The sequence below is a fragment of the Silene latifolia genome, chromosome Y, assembly GCF_048544455.1.
Source record: "Silene latifolia isolate original U9 population chromosome Y, ASM4854445v1, whole genome shotgun sequence".
In the NCBI taxonomy this organism is placed as follows: domain Eukaryota; kingdom Viridiplantae; phylum Streptophyta; class Magnoliopsida; order Caryophyllales; family Caryophyllaceae; genus Silene; species Silene latifolia.
This window is the reverse complement of record NC_133538.1, coordinates 104,267,421-104,281,686: the sequence shown is the minus strand read 5'-3', so window position 1 is coordinate 104,281,686 and position 14,266 is coordinate 104,267,421. Positions and strand designations below refer to the sequence as shown.

Here is a 14,266-nt window from a genome sequence, read left to right as displayed (position 1 = left end):
AGAAAAAGGTAACGGTGATGGGTTACTCGATATTACGTCAATGTGTGTGTTAGTATGGTGTGTTAGTTGTTGTATTTCTTTCATGACAAATGAATCTTGAGTGAATATGTTCATGCTGTGTTAACTTTAAGACGATTTTTCTATAAGTTTTACTTACCATTTTGAGAAAAGCTGGTACCTTTGGATTCATGGTGAAGTGGGTAATTATGATGGGTAATTTATTTGGATGAATACTATCATTTTCATGCTCAAAATTTCGTTTTAAGACGGATTCAAAATCTGACTGAAACCGTGAAAATAGGTGTTGTCCAGCCGTGTTTTGTGGACTCTTTTGGGTTAATTTTTGTTGTCGATTTGAGCCAATTTGTTAAGTTCCATATTGTATACATATACATGAATGAATTGGGTCACTTGTTTGGGTGAATTCCGTCTCGTATCATGCTTAAATTTTCATCTTAAGACGGTATAACGAATTGTTTATACATGTTGTGTTGGGCTGTTTCCCTCCTTCTTTTGAGTTGCTTTTCGTTACTAATTTGAGTCAATTTGTCAACTTCCATCTCATATGTATATACATGGATGTATTAGGTTGCCTATATGCTCGAATTTCGTCTTGTTTACGCTTAGAAACCCGTCTTAATTTGGCCACGAAGTGGACTGTTTTGAGCTGCTGGAAACTCGTGTTCTGACTTACCAGCTTTCATAGAATGGCTATAACTTCTTCGTTTCTTTCTTGTTTTGGGCTTATGATTTACCGTTGGAACCGTAAGAGGATAAGCTATCACCTCCAATTGGTTTCACCTCATTATCATATATAGAACTCGAGTTATAATCGTTTGAAGTTGACCTTTGTTGTAGCCAAGTTCTAAACTTGTTGTTTTGAATTGGGATTTTAGTCCCCTGTTTTCCCCCTTGTTGGCCAGCACCACCACCTCCCTTGGCCGTGCATGGACTGCCCTAGCCGTGGGTGGCTTGGATACGGTGGTCCATTGTTGTTTGCCGGGTAGTTTTGAGCCATATATGGGTCGACTTGAAGTATGTATGTATTACTTGTTTGGCGCCATGTATCCGTGTTTGAATTAATTAAATTCTGTCTCGTGTTTTATATAACGTAATTCATTATTTGTCGTTATTTATATATTTCTCAAATGAATCGTAATTCGTTACTTATTGTTTATTTATGTATATTTCACATGACTCGTATTTGGAATATATACGTCTTGCTCCAGATTTTATATGAAGTAATTCATCTCTTATTGGCTATTTCTACGCTTTTCATATGTCATGTTAATGTGGAATTTATTATTTAAATTACGGTAAAATCATATGAAATGTCTAAGTTTATTCATAATATGAACTTTAATTAATTCATTCTCATTTATTTATCGTATTTCAATTATGGGTGATTTAATTTACTTGAATAATTGGATGAGCCGTATCCATGTGAAATTGCCACTATACTATACTTTTGCTTGAATTATAAATATACCTCCCTTGTGTTGTTTTGGCAAGTGCGGGTTTATCTCACTCTTTGCCCACCTCTTTCGTGCTGTTCTGACGAATTTGGTATACCTGGCTTCCGTTTTGTTGCCTGGGTCTTAGATGTGAGATGTTTATTGCATATTGAGAAGGTAATTATCTAGTGTGGTTCTTGGGTGTCTACTTATGGTGGTGTCATATTGTGTAGCATACTAGCTTGACTATCCTTACGCCTCACTTGTGCTGTTCTGGCAAGTGCGGGTCTAACCTACTTATGCTGTTCTGGCAAGTACTGTTTATCTCTTTCCTTTTTCGCCCCACTTGTGTTGTTTTGGCAAGTGTGGGTTATCTCATTTTATTTCCGCCAGTTTCGTGCTGTTCTGGCGATTGGGGTACTCGATTTCCGTTCTGTCATCAAGTCTTGGATGCGAGCTGTTCTGCCGCATGTCGAATCGGAAGTGTACAGTCCGAGAGTCTGGCCAGATTTAGACTAGAACTGTATTATTATCGTAGTCCTATCAGGGGAATCTCAGTTTTAGAGAGTAAATATCTTGCATAGTTATGAGTCTTACATAGGCCATTTACCGCGAGAATGATACCGTTTGATTGTTTGGATGGTAAGAGTCTTTTTGTCCTATTGAGCACTAGGGGTGATATGCAAGCCACCTAGTATCGATATGATCGGCAGGAGTGATGATCCCATTCGTATTTATGGTGAGATGCAAGCCATAATTATGCCTATGACATTAGTAGCCACGTCCCGTCTTTGTATGTCAAAATGATTTCAAAGTAAATGGCTACATTTTTCCTTCACATGTATTATATTATTGGCCTCTTGTTATCCATATCACACGATATCTATGATTGACTTACAGTTGTGTCACCATTTATGATGCATTGGTCGATTTGTCTCATATATATGTCTCAAATGTCATTGTTCTTGTTTGACCTAACATGTATTGAATACTATTCTCATGTTGTAGTACTTATGTCACTTGGTTATATTTCACATTGACATGGTTGTCGCAACCTATCAAAAATAAAACCTAACCGGCCTGAACTTATGCAGTAGAGGTAAGCTGGGTATCTTATCCTAAGGGAGGCGGTCACTATCTACTTGTTATCTAGTCTGGCTACGGTCACAAATTGGGGGTTTTGGTTGATTTTATATAACTGAACTAATAGAACTAAATTTAAAACAATAAAAGAAACAACAATTAAAACTAGCAAGAATGAAATAGAGTGTGATCAAATAGGGAGAAAGATGCTAGGATGTCGGTTCACCATGATATTACGCAATTTAGTTAAGGGTAAGGTCAGTCGGTCTGTAGTGAGAAGGGTAGTGGAAAGGTCCTTCCGGTCCGCTATCCGCCCTAGATTCTTCCTAAATAGCTTCCGCTCTGATTAGGGTAGTCTATTGTTCATAACAGGTCTATTAATTCCAATCTTCCGATTTAGGTCTGAATTTAACCAGATTAATTAAAATAGTCGCGTGCACTCAACCAAGTACTTACTGTTATATTGCTATAAAACAATTCTCACATTAAAACCTTATAACACTTATTATAGCGTCATTGTTTCACTATCATGGCTCCCCTAATCCCAGCAATTAAGATTTAGCTACTCATAACGGTAATAAAACTAATAACGATAGATAGTACTATATTCAACATGGTTTAAAGATGAATTAACAGAAATTGCATAAACTAAATATTAATTCTAATAACTTAAACAGTAATTAAGAGACAAGAAAATTAAATATTGCAGAAAGGAATTAATACTACGAATTGAGTTGAATAAGAAGAGAGTAAGGAATTACACAAATTAAAAACCAAGAAATAGAAAGGCAAACGTCAAACAAGAGTCTCCTAAACTCGATGCAAACTGATAATTAAAACTGAATGATGAATGAATAATACTGAATCTCTAAACCTAATTGGGTCTCTCCTTTTTATAAGAGAGATATTTATTCACTAATTAAGATAACTAAAATAATAAGTAAATAAGTTTACACAATAAAATCTTGCGTCAGATAACAAGCTATTCGATCGAGCATATTGAAACTACTCGAAAGAATAACTCCAGCAAAAATCCTCTCGATCGAGCATAGAACCTACTCGATCGAGGAACACCATAATCCCTCTTCTCGATCGAACATAGCTGGAGTTCGATCGAGGAATCTTCATCATCAAAAAGGGTTCGATCGAGCAATTAAGTTAGCAACGAGCTCGATCGAGTTAACTAGCACTGAGTCAGCACATAGGATGTTGGTTAGCTTCTAAAACGACTTCACGCTTCCCAAGGCAGAAGTATTCTCGCTCCAATTCCATCCATCTTCTAAAAGCAAGCTATAAGGGTAGTTCCAAGCTCAGTTTTGCTCCTTTCGGGTCCATTCCTGCAATTAAAGCCAAACAAACCGAAGTAGACTATTCGGGGCATTTCGTAGCCTAAAACTATGGGAATCGCATAGAAATACATGCAAAATAAGCACAAAGAGTCTATATAAATAGCACGCATCAAACTTCCCCAAACCAAACATTTGCTTGTCCCCAAGCAAACTATATGCAACTAAGAACCTAATGGAATGGAGATAAGCTTAGAGCTAGCTACAATAGTTTGGCAAAGTGAGGTAATGGGTAAGAAGAGGCAAAACATTTTGGGAATGAGAGGGTATAGGCCAAGCTAGTATCCTAACAAAACCAAATAAACCATATCCAATTCTAATCCAACTCCAAAACTAAACACAATGCCTTTATTTGGCATAAAACTCACTAAACCAAATATAAACGACTCCTCATAATATAAGATAAGAGCATAGGAGTAAAACCGATATCATTCAAACTCTTTTTCCATTTATTCCTTTCTTTTTTCGGTTTTCTTTTTTTTTTCTTCTCTTTTTTCATTTCTTTTTTCTCGAATTTCTATTTTTTCAATTCTCCTTCTCATCATTCATTTTACCATCAACTTTCAATGTGAACCGAAATAACAATAAAATATACCTCGACCAATAACTACTACACTAGCTTAACTAGGGTAGGCTTAAGATTTGGAATGTAGTTAAAGGGGGTCAAAATAGGCTATTTTTGGCTAACTGGAGCTTATGGGTAAAAATGGAATAAAAGAGAATTAGAAGCATTCTCCTACATGTGATACCGGCCACTAATCCGAATGTATGCAGGCAAAAAGTAATTGAATTTCATACTTATGCATTTGATATTACATGCTATGCAGGGAGTAACTACTCATAAACCTACATGAAACTGGTCATGGATGACACCAGTTTTATAAAGCTCTAATTCCTTAGAATTTATAAGTAGTTTGCCAAAATTTTAAGTCAATTCTATTCGTTCAACTAATATTTCAAAACAAAAATTCGTAAAATGCAAAGATTTCGCTAAAAAGTAGTAATTTATGCAAGGCTTAAGCAAATTGACTATTTACAGTGCATTGTCATCACATAAAAACTTCATTCCGACTCAACCTATATGCAAAAATAAACGTGTATTTTTTTTATTTTTTTTCAAAATTTTCTAATTTTTTTGTATTTTTTTTAAATAAAAAGACAATGCAAGCTAAAATGCAATAAACGTAAATGCAAAACAAATGTAGATGCAGACTCAAAGTGTGCATTACCCTCTCCAAACCAAAACGGGCAACGCCCTCATTGTCCTCCAGCACACACCAGCAGAATAATAGGGAAAGGGAAAATACAAACTCAAATGCAATATAAATGAAACTAAACTAAAGGAGATAAAAAGAATAAAGATTAATAATACTTACAATGTATAACTTCCCCAAACCAGCCAGCAAACTGGGGAAGTAAGTAGCCAGCAGCTACTCGTCAGCTCCCTCCTCGTCAGCCACCTGAAAGGTAGGGTCCTCCTCCTCCTCACCCCTCCTCCTAGAACGACCTCCAGCATCAAGATCAGCTCTAATCCTCTCCTCTCTCTCGGCTGTGTCCTCCTCGCTCTCAGGCTGAGGGTACCCATCCTCCGTGTACCGGTAAAATGAGGGATGTGGCCACCCAGCTGGCACCGGATGGCCTCTACTCAGATGATACTCTTAGAGGGGGAATAAGGCTAGGGCCTGATCCTGCTCCATCCTAGCTACCCTCCTGCACATATCTAAAAGCAAAGCATCACGACGCCCTTGGTCCATGACCTCAGGCGCCTCAAAAATAGGAGGTGGAATAAAATTAGCCGGTAAAACCGGCTGAGAGGTAGAGGTATGATACGGTCGTTATGTACCAAAAATAAATACCTAAATATAACTAACAGAAGCTAATGATAAGTAGGGTCGATCTCCACAGGGAGGCAACGTATCTATCTGTAAGTCCGTCTATCTAAGTCACAAATGGGGGGTTTTGAATTTGGTTTCTAAAACTACTAAAGATTAAAGGGCAAGAGAAATAAAGCAAGAGCAATAAAGCAAGAAAATAATAGATAGGTGATCAGATAAAAGAAGTATGTCAGGATTTCGGTTCACCATGGAAGTTTATCGACTCAGTCATAAATAGCCTAGACAATCTACTGTGAGAAGGGCAAGGGAAAGGTCCTTCCGATCCGCTATCCACCCTAGATTTCCACTAACTTAACTTCCGTCCTCATTAGGGTAGTCTACTGTTCATAGCGGGTCTGTTTATTCCAATCTTCCGATCCAGGAACAAAGTTAACCAAATTAATGTTATTTAGAAGCGTGCACTCAACTAAATATGTTACAGTTATATTGCTAAGGTCAAAGATTCTCACAGATAAATCATCTAGTCTATTTACTACATCGTCTCAACACTACCATGGATCCCCTAATCCTAACATAAGGAGATTAGCTACTCATGTTTTTGAGATTAATGATAATAACAATAATCATAACGATGCTAATGGAAGACATAGTAGAGAAATTGAGATTAAGCATAAACAAACAAACGCAAGGATAATAATAAGAGAACGAAAAATAAGGACAAGAAAAGTATTAGATAAAGATTAAGAGGGATGAAAGATTACAATCCAAAGAATCCGGCGTAAAGAACAATCCGCAGTAATCAAGAGCAAAGGTACGTGATTAAGAGCAGTTCAAAAGTGATTAAGAGTAGCTAAGAGATTAAGTAGTGATTAAGAAGTAGAGAAGTCTGTTTAGACCTAATTATGACTTCCTTATATAGGGAAGTGTAATTTTACAAAAATAAACCTAAACATGAATCAGTCAACCCGTGTAACATAGCAAACCACTCGATCGAGTCCTTTCAGACCACTCAATCGAGGACTTCTCCAGCAAATCTATTCGATGGAACAAAAAGTCCTCTCGATCGAACTCTTCCAGTTTAGCACATTTCGATCGAGCATATAAATCACTCGATCGACCTTCAGCTTCTGCCAAAACATTCGGTCGGACTCCAGAACATCTCGATTGAGCACTTTCCACTAAGATCAGCCTTGACTTCGTCTTGGCAGCTTCATAAGACCTTCCTTCACGCATTCTGAGGTACGACTCTCGCTCTAAATCTCCGTCTTCTTACAATGCATGCTAAATGGGACGAATAAGATGCGATTCCACTACTTTTGGAATCCATTTCTGCAATTAAGACGAAACAAACCAAAGTAGCCAATTAGGGGCATTTTGCAATACAAAGCGATACAAATAGCATAGAAATGCGTGCAATAAAAGGCTAAAAAGTCTATAAAAATTGCACGTATCAAATCTCCCCAAACTGAACCTTTACTCGTCCTCGAGTAAACTAAATGCAAACTAATGGAACGGATATGAAAACTCAGAGCTAGCTATAACTTGTCCACTTAAACTATTTAATGCAATCAGAAATTAACAGTTACAGCTACAACAGTCAATACGCAAATGAGTTGTATGATGTCTATAAATAAGCTGACCTGTCGACCTTGCAAGACCATAAAAATCGGACTCTCACGGGTCACTCTTCTCTCATGAAGCAAAGGGTGAAAGTATATATGTAAGAGAGAAAGAGAAGACAGTCACTCACCTAAACTGCGACCTACATAACATGTATGCAACAAAAATGATAGACGATTCAAGTACCATACATACATTCCAACCAACAATGTCCGTCACAGCCGAGGGCATACAAAAGATATAAGAAAGTGAGGTTACAGGTAAGAAAAGGCAAAATAGATTATGGAAATGTGGAGGTAAATCGTCAAGCTAGCACCTAAACAGGACCATTTACGACCATCCAATTCTCAGTTGTCTAAAAATCAAACACAAGTGCCCTTCGTTGGCATAAAACTTACTACCCAATACACAATCTCCTCAAAAAGATAAAAATAAAACGGAGGAGTAAGACCGTCACAAACTTCCCTTTTTTAATACGGTCTCTTTTCTATTTCAAATTCTTTTCTTTCTCTTCTTTCCTTCTTTTATTTTTTCACTGATCACGTTTTTTTCATTTTTTTTCATTTTTTTTTCATTTTTTTTTCTTTCTTTTCCACGTTTCTTTTTCATCACGCATTCTTTCTTTTTCTACCAACTCCGTACAAATAAGAATGAGCCAAACTCGCAACAAAATGAAATATACCGCAAAAATTACACTAAACTAGCTTGACTTGTAGGCTTAATTTGGGTGTAGCTAATGGGTCAAAAGGCTATTTTTGGCTAATGTGGAGCTAAATGGGTGAAAATGAAAGAAAGGGGGAAATTGTAAGCACCTCCCTACATGTGACACCGACCACAAACCCGAATGTACGCAAGCAACAAGCAATCGAATTTCATAAAAGTGCAAAAGTGATGAACATGTTATGAAAGGAGTACTACTCTCAATTCCTACATGAACTGGTCATGAATGACACCAGTTATATGGCTCTAATAACTCAGAAATTGTAAAGTAGTTTGCCGATTTATCAGGTCAAGTCTACACAGTCAGCTATATTTTCAACATTAACTCGTAGATATGCGCATGACTAAACTAATAACTGCCAATTAGATGCAAGGCTTAAGTGATAAAACAAGTTAAAGTGCAATTTCATCATGGAAATCTACCGTTCCGACTCAACTTATATGCAAATTGAAACGTGAATATTTTTTGAATTTTTGAAATTTTCTAAATTTTTTGGATTTTTGATGAGTTGTTTTTTTTTGAAATAAATACAATGCAAGCAGAAAAGTAAACGTTAATGCAAAAACAAATGCAAAATGCAAACTCAAAGGATGCAATACCCTCCCCAAACCAAAACGGACAATGCCCTCGTTGTCCTCCAGCATACACCAGCAGTATATATAATGGGAAAGGGATAAATACAACCAATAAATGAATGAAAAACAATAAATAAAAAGGAGACAAAAATAAAGAAAAAGGCAAAAAGTACAAACAATATGACGAACTTCTCCAAACCAGCCAGAAAACTGGGGAAGTGAGTAAACCAGTAGCTACTCGTCAGCAGTCTCCTCCTCCTCCTCTCCCACCACGAGTCAGGATCTCGCTCCAGCTCCCTCCTCCTCCCCTCCTCAGCTCGGGCTCTCTCCTCCTCCTCCTCGGCTGTGTCCGCCTCACTAGCTGGCTGTGGGTACCCCTCCGCCGAGTACCGATAGAAAGAAGGGTGTGGCCAGCCCTCAGGGACGGGGCGTTCTCTCCTCATGTGATACTCGTATAGAGGGAACAAGGTAAGTGCAATGTCTCGTTCCATACGAGCCTGCCTGGTAAGCAACTCGAGAAGCAAACTGTCACGACGTCCTTGGTCAATGACCTCGGATGCCTCAAAGGGTGGAGGAGGAATAAAATTAGCCCGGTAGACCGGCTATGTATTAGAAGGAGTGTTAATAGGGATCGGTGGAGGCATGGGCGTGGAAGACTGCCCAGCCTCGGTCGGTGTGGATCCCTGTCCAGTCTCAGGTCTCTTCCGCTTCTTAGAAGCGGAAGTAGTGGTAGGTGGAGGGAGTGGGAGGTGGTAGAAAGGCAAAGGTGGAGGCAACCCACCCCTCACAGTGTCCAGAGGTACAAGACGGGGTAGGTCGGTATAAGGTAAGGTCACGGATAAGGAACCACAAATCTTCCAAGTCCGCTGGCCAGAAGCTAGCCAAAACATTGCCAACATGGCAGAAACATCTAGGTACCTGTCCCTATCTATATGTGCCAGGTCACGAGGGAAGTCAGGGAAGATAGAACGGGAAAGGTTGGTGGCTATGCCACCACAGCCAATGTTGCCCGACTTCTTCTTCCCAACAGTATTAAAATACTGAGCAGTCAGATAGGCGGTGTTAAGAACAAAGGGGCCCTCGCTATTAATGTTTAGATAGCCCCCGAGAGCGACAACTCAACATTATTAATGTTGTTGGGCTCTTTACGGCTGAAAATCGTCCCACCAATGAGACGCAAAAAGTAACGGGCAGGGGGGAGGTGGACATGAGCGAGTCTTTACTCCTCAAAGGGTGTCTGTGCCAAGGTCCTCCAAAGTATACGTAGGACCTTCCTAGGAGGGTCCGACTCACCATGGGAAGACAGACCTAACCTACTATCAAACTCAGCTAAGGTCCAGGTCGTAGTCCGGTTAAATAACCGGAAGGAGACACACGAGCAGTCTGAGTCAGTGGCGTAGGCAGGACCAGAAAAAGTGAAGGAGCTGAAAAACTCAAGGGGCGGCTCCTTATAGGTCACGACACTCAAAGTGGTCAGTCCAGTCATCCCCGCCCCGTTCAAAATATTGGCTACAGGCTCGTAAATACCCAACTTCTCAAGGGATTTCCAACACAAAAATTTAGTAGACGCAAAGTCACAGCTCTCTAAGTCGTAAAAGCGGGTACGATGAATAAAGTTAACAAAACGTACCTCTGGGTAGTCAGGATACGGGTCCAAGGACTCATCAGCACGGAATGTGGCACGCCCAACAGCGGGAGTGCCTTGTCCTTGACCCCGTCCACGCCCTCCAATACCCAAAGAAGAAGCCAGTCCAGTAGCTGGGCGGGGTACTAGGGCAGTCCTGTAAGCAGATGTGACAGCCGGTGACGACGCAGCAGGAGTCGTCACCGTAGAGGGTACGGTACTAGCAACAGTAACAGTAGTGGAGCAGCAGTAGAACCAGAAACGACGGTGGCAGCAGCAGGGACCATCGTCTCAGTCAAGAATGGGGTAATAGTGGGACTAGTCGAAGGAATTGTGTTACTATCCATCCTAAATAATCAAATAAGTGCAAAAATTAATCAAACATACAATTAAACACAAATTCCCCCAATTTACCACGAATTTTCGAAAAATCTGAACCCTAATGCCTAAATCAGGTCGAAAATAACAATTAATCAACAAAAGGAAGGAGGGAATCAATTACTTGATTGAAGACCCACAAGAAATTGCAAAGAAATCGACAAAATCGCAAGAAAACAATCGGATTTCAAGCAAACCCGAATAAACCCTAATTCCTTAATTAAAAAGCAACCAAGATGAGATTGAAGATGAAAATATGGGGCAAATGTCAAAATAAGCACAAGAAAAATAATGTGGGTGATTGATTTTGGTAAAGGGGAAGATTAATGGAGGTTTTGGGGATTTTGTGTGGGTTTATCGCATAAGAGAGAAGGAGATAATGTTAGAATGAAAATAGAAGTTGAAAAGAATGACTTCCTACGTATAATAGGCATAGTCACTCGATCGAGGACTCTAGCATTCAGTCTGCTCGATCGAACACAATTCTTCTCGATCGAGAATTTCTTTATTTCACCAATTCGATCGAGTGTCTGAAACAACTCAATTGAACCCTTTTCCTGGGCAATCCTCTCGATCAAGTACAAAAAGTACTCGATCGAGGTGTTTTCTTATGGCACACGTCCCAATGTGACATATCTTCCCCAAACCTGCATAGAAACACGCAAAAACACTTCCCGCAAATTCCAAATCACAAAAATAAGCAGTCTATATTCGGTTTTCGCTAAAACTAACTATGCTGCTGTCTAATAGTCTAAAAATGCAATTAAAATGTCTTAACGGAAATTTAAAATTACAAGTTGTTACAACGGGGCATTCCCCGCTTAACATCCAAAACATTGTAATAGCCCACAAGAGGGCTTCTGAGTGGAGGAGGTCCCTTCAACATATCGGACCATCCTCTTTGATTGCCACAAGCTTGTACTCGAACTGATGGAAGGAGAATAATTAGCGTCCACGTACGCCCTAACTTTCTTCTTCCCCTTGACATTCCCATCTGCATTGGTGGCATTCCCATCACTTGAATTGACTTCAACTGTACCTTGACCGATAGCATCTCCAACATCCACTCTGTCTGTACCTGCAGTAAGGAAAACAACAGAATGGTTCTCCTTTTCGCTCTCAATTTGAGGCGGAGGTGTTACTATAGCAGCGCAATATTCAATATTCTCGGCTTGAGTTTCTGTATCTGGGTCAATAGAGGGTAAGGCATGGCAAGGTTGAACTTGCATAGGCGCCCTACGAGATTTGGATTAATGAAATATTAGCTCCTCATCTCCTACCTGGAAGGTAAGGGTCTTACCCTCGACGCCAATTACCGCGCGAGCAGTAAATAAAAATGGTCGCCCTAAAATAATAGGGGTATGAGTGTCCTCGGGTATGTCTAAGACCACAAAATCTACGGGAATAAAGAATCTCCCGATCTTAACAGGTATGTCCTCTATTACTCCTAGTGACCGTGATATACTATGGTCGGCCATCTGAACGGTCATATTAGTGCAGTTAAACTTGGTCAAATCTAGTCTCTTAGCGAGAGACAAAGGTAAGACACTCACGCTAGCTCTTAAGTCGCATAGCGCGTTGTCAATCAAGTGGGTCCCTATATGACAAGGAATTGAAAAGCTACCCGAGTCTAATTGTTTGGGTGGTGTCTTATTCTGAACTAATGCGGTCCCTACTTCAGTCAAAGCCATCGTTTCGTGGTCATTTATATGTCTCTTACGCGATAAAATTTCTTTCGTGAATTTCATGTAAGAGGGTACGTGGGTAAGCAGGTCGGCGAAAGGAACGTTGACATGAAGGCTCTTCAGGATTTCAACAAATTTCCCGAACTGTTGCTTGGCCTTATTGTTCTGCAATCGCCTTGAAAAGGGAACCGTGATCGGAATTTCTAACCCTTTATTCCTTTCTTCCAATGTCTCGACAGGGTCAAACTCATTTCTACTCAATCGGTCTCGTTTACCTCTCGATCGAGGTCTTTCAGCAGCTTTTTCACTCGATTGAGCTGTTTCAGGCTCTCGATCGAAACCTTCTTTATCAGCATTACTCGATCGAGGCATGATTTTACTCGATCGAACACTTTTCTCAGAATTTTCACTCGATCGAGGAATTTCACCCTCTCGATCGAATCCCTGATTATCATCTTTACTCGATCGACCCTCAATATCACTCGATCGAGTATTATTTTTAGCAATTCCTCTCGATTGACCTCCAGAAATGAGTCGATCGCGTATTTTCCTCGGATTAAGCATAGTCTCGTCACTGGATGACTTTTCAGTGCCTGCAACATCGCTTTTCGGGTCTGATATGTCCTGAACAATTGACATTTTGGGTCCTTCATAAGAAATACCACTTCGCAAATTAATCAAATTAATCGTCTCATGCGGATTCTTCTCAGATTGAGACAGTGAATGACCCGGCTTCCTTGTAGATTGGCTAGCGGCCAGTTGAGCTACTTGGGTCTCGAGTGACTTTATTGATGCGTTTTTCTGTTGGTCACTCATCTGCAACTGCTTATTCAATGATTGGATCATCGACTTCAACTCAGCTAACTCACTAACTCCACTAGAAGAAGCTCCTTGATGCGGCGGTGGAAAGGATGGAGGCTTTTGAAAGCCTTGTTGAGCTTTGTGAGGAGGAACATAAGCTTGCTGCTGCGGAGGAGGGGTAGGATTAAGCACATTCTGACTAGTCCATCTCAAGTTGGGATGGACTTCACTCTGATTATTATAATAGGAACCTCCTCCTTGCCTATATTGCTGAAAGGCGTGGACTTGCTCCTTCTCTGTTAGACAGTCAACAGCAGTGTAACCGTCATTACTCCCACATCTCTTACAAGTAACGGCTTCCTGTCTAGTCAACAAGTGAATCGTTTGTTGATCACCAGCAGCTTGCAACTCTAGCTTATCAAAACAGGCATTCATGGCTTCCAGCTGAGCCACAACTGCACTATCTACTGAAGAGACAGTACAAATACCTCCTCTCGGGTTTCCATACTCAGCACAATGGGTAGCCATTTCTTCTATGATACCCCATCCTTTATCATCGTCATTGTTGTTCTGAAATCGCCCATTAGATGAGGCGTCCAATATAGCACGGTGGTCATCATACAACCCATTGTAGAACTAGTTGCTTAAAAACCACTGATCAAAACCACGATGAAGAAGAGACCTCACCAACCTTTTGAAACGGCACCAAGCTTCATACAAGTTCTCATCAGGTGTCTGCTTAAAACTTGTAATTTCCCCTCTCAGTTGAATAGTTCTTTGTGGAGGAAAATACCTTTTATAAAAAGCAAGGGCCAGGCTCTCCAAGTCAGTAATACCGGCTGCAGCACGATCAAGATCAGTGAACCACTCACGGGCTCCGTCGGTCAAAGAGAAAGGAAACAGGACTTCCTTAATCTTATCTTGGGTCACTCTCTTAGTGGCGGGAATGGTAGATCAATAGTTGATACGTGCATTTTGTATGTCTTTTTATCCTATTTTTGCACGTATTTCCATGTACTTTTGTACTGTTTATATTGCATCATGCCCCGAAATGGCTACTTTGGTTCGTCTTGTCTATTTTGCAGGAACGAACGTGAAAGTAGTAGAATCGTACCATTTTCGTCCTATTTTTCATACATTTTGA

At 40.1% G+C, this 14,266-nt stretch overlaps 1 non-coding gene across 1 annotated transcript; it reads left to right on the top strand.

The window, feature by feature from the left end:
• Window positions 1–13,786: 13,786 nt before the first annotated feature.
• Window positions 13,787–13,890, top strand: LOC141636433 (small nucleolar RNA R71). Its single transcript, XR_012541045.1, has one exon. It is a non-coding gene; the product is annotated as a small nucleolar RNA R71 (small nucleolar RNA).
• Window positions 13,891–14,266: the final 376 nt, after the last annotated feature.